Genomic DNA, 3,038 nt, shown 5'->3' with positions numbered 1-3,038 from the left:
ACTCTTATGTCACTGAAGGGATGAAAATTTCTATGTTGTAATTTGTAACAATGGAAGAGAGGGTGATTCTCCACCTATAAAAGAAGCCCTCCTCTCCCTTTCAAATCAATGAATGAAGCCTCCTCAAGTGAGCATTTTGTGTCATTGCCATTCTCTTATCTTTCAAACACTCTCTTTATATGTGAATATCTCATTTAGCATTAGCTCCTCATGCTTAATCCAATTTTGGACCTCTTTGATGATTCATGATAAGTGGAATAAGGAGTTATTATCTTGGTGGGCCTGTGACTTCTCAAGGTAACCCTTGCCTTATTTGATGCCCTCCTTTGGAGGTACCAATGGTTTTAGAGATAATGAGCATGCAGAAAGACTTTGGGGACCATAGGTAAATCTTTATGATTGTCCGCTGAGCAATGTTAACCCTTACCCTCTAGCTTGAATCATGAAGGAGATGAAAGGCAAGAGGCTATGTGAAAATTGAGGTTTCATGCAAAGAGAGGGAAGTGCAGTTTTTGTGGTCCAATACCCAAATTTCAACCGATAGTTACTCATCTCTCGAGTATTGGTTTCTAAAATTAATCATATGTCTAGGAAGCTCTTTATATTCTCTTTCCACTCATGTAACTAATTTCTTAATCCTTTACTTCATTGATGATCATAATTTCTCCCAAACTTGCTAACTTTTAGGCGAATTTTGACAGTTTTATAGTTTTGTAATAAAATGCTCATAACTTTTCGCTCGGTTGCCTGTTTTTGAAAGTTTTTATATAGGCGCAAAGCTCTCTTCAAGCTCTACGTACCTTTGTAATCCTATTTTGCATAGTCTATATGGATTTAAAACTGTAATTTATGTGTATCTCTATTTTTATAAACTTTTGGCCATTCTTTCTTCTTAATAATGATTAATTCCTCCTAATCTCTTATCAAAAGGAAAATCCCATGTGTCTTATCCTCTTGTAAGTGATTGCTATATTCTTTTACTTTAAGATGTTCCGACCAAATCGCCCAATTCGAACGGATGAACCTTATTAACATTCCCCGTATAGATTTTCTTCCAACAAAGAATTGCCCTCTTGTTTGGAGCTGCAAGACTGGCAGAAATTCTTGCTTCTCCTGAGCCTTTCATCTTTCCTTCCATGAATTATGATCTCACCTTTGATGTGTATATCTTTATCTTAACCTAGGGACAGAAAGGGAGGTGAGGAGGCTGTGAGGTTTCATACAAGTGTGTTTTGATTCTAAGAAGTGACCAAAGTCAAAACCCCAACTTTGTGTCACATCTTTTTGGTGAAGACAGCAGGCAGGTTTTACTTAGAATTATTCTATTTTAACATCAAGGTCTCGCATTATTAAAGGAAAGTTATTTTGAAATAAGTAAATTTCCTTTGTTGCTACTCATTTTTTGGTGCAAGATGTTCAACATTCCGGTGTTCCAAGGATCGAAAAGAGAAGACCCGAGGAGTTATCTTCGAGAGTTCAACCAAGCATGCCGCTTGACGGGTTGGTCTATGAAGGAGAGGGCAGAAATACTTTCTGATTTCTTGGAGGGTGTGGCCTTCGCTTGGCATGAGGCTTTACCAGAGGAGTTTGAGAATGATTGGGAAAGGTTGACCAAAGCAATGAAGGAGAGATTTGGGACACTCGAGTCACCAAATGCTTTACTATTGCAATTGGATCAAATTTTCCAAGGAAGGAGAGTCAGTTTCTACCTTTTCAGTGAGGTATGAAGCCTTGTTCATCAAATATCAATAAGCTGCTTTACATGTTGTTGCTTCTTCTTCTTCACATTCTATGGGGGGAGATTTAAAGAGTTCTTTAGCAATGGAGCACCTTAAGATGAGCAAGTTTATCAGGGCTTTGGATCCCCGCTTGCATGGAAAAGTTCTTAGTAAAGATCCCACTAATTTTAAAGAGTCTCTTTGTATTGCTTCGAAGAAGGAGACCACTCTTCATATTGAGTCCACATTCCAATCTTCTCTGAGTGTGCCGACCCTACCACGAGTAGAGATAGCCTCAACATCTCAGGTACAAGCTCCATCCTTGGATCATAACATTGCACAACTTATGGCAGAATTTGCTGATTTGAAGTTACACTTAGTCAATGCAAGGCCACCTAGGGTTCCACGAGTTGAGGATAAACCTAGGGATAGAAGTAGTGTCACATGCTATGAATGTCAAGAGAAGGGGCACTATCGCACTGAGTGTCCAAAATTGAGAAAAAGAGAGGATAAAAGTTTAGTACTTTTAGAGGAAACATGCTCAGAAGAAGAAGAAACATTGATGCCATTAATGGCAAAAAGGAGTCGTAAAACTAGGAGTCAAGAAGAAGAAGAACAAGAAGATAAATCTGAAGAAGAGGAGAAAAATAAGAAGAAGAAGTCGTCTAGGAGAAAAATTGGACAATCTGACTTTCCTCTTGGACAAGGATCTCTTAGTTATGACCTCTTAACAGATCTTAGGGAGAAAATGGCACAAATCACATTTGGGCAGCTTTTGGCACTCTCTCCAAAGTTGAGAAAGGAATTGCGTAATCTGGCTAGCACAAGGGAATCTAAGAAAAAGAAGAAGAGGGATAATGGGACTCCTATGGCTCAAAAGGTGGATATTGATGTAGGAGATGATGTGCCTGTGATGATTGATGTCATCATTGAGGGGCAAACAATTCCTAATGCATACATTGATGGAGGTGCGTCAATCAATGTCATGAGTGAAAAAACAATGAAAGATTTTGATTTAAAGTTGTCTTCTACCAACTCTCCCTATCGCATCAAACTTGCTGATAATACTAGGGTGAAAACCTTAGGAATTGTCAAGAATTTGGGAGTGGATGTATGTGGTATTTCTGTGCCTACAACTTTCCAGGTCATTCCTACAAAGCCTGATGCTAGGGCTTACCCATTGATATTGGGTAGGCCATGGCTTCGCCAAGTGAAGGTAATTCAAAAGTGGGAGACAGGTGATCTTATTCTATAAGGCGAGAATAAGAAGGTCCACTACAACATCAAGAGTCATCGCAAGAAAGTGGTAAGAGATGAACC

This window comes from Cibotium barometz, chromosome 27, assembly GCF_041138505.1.
Source record: "Cibotium barometz isolate CiBa-2024 chromosome 27, ASM4113850v1, whole genome shotgun sequence".
NCBI classification, from domain to species: domain Eukaryota; kingdom Viridiplantae; phylum Streptophyta; class Polypodiopsida; order Cyatheales; family Cibotiaceae; genus Cibotium; species Cibotium barometz.
The sequence above is the reverse complement of the archived record's forward strand: the minus strand, read 5'-3'. Positions refer to the sequence as shown.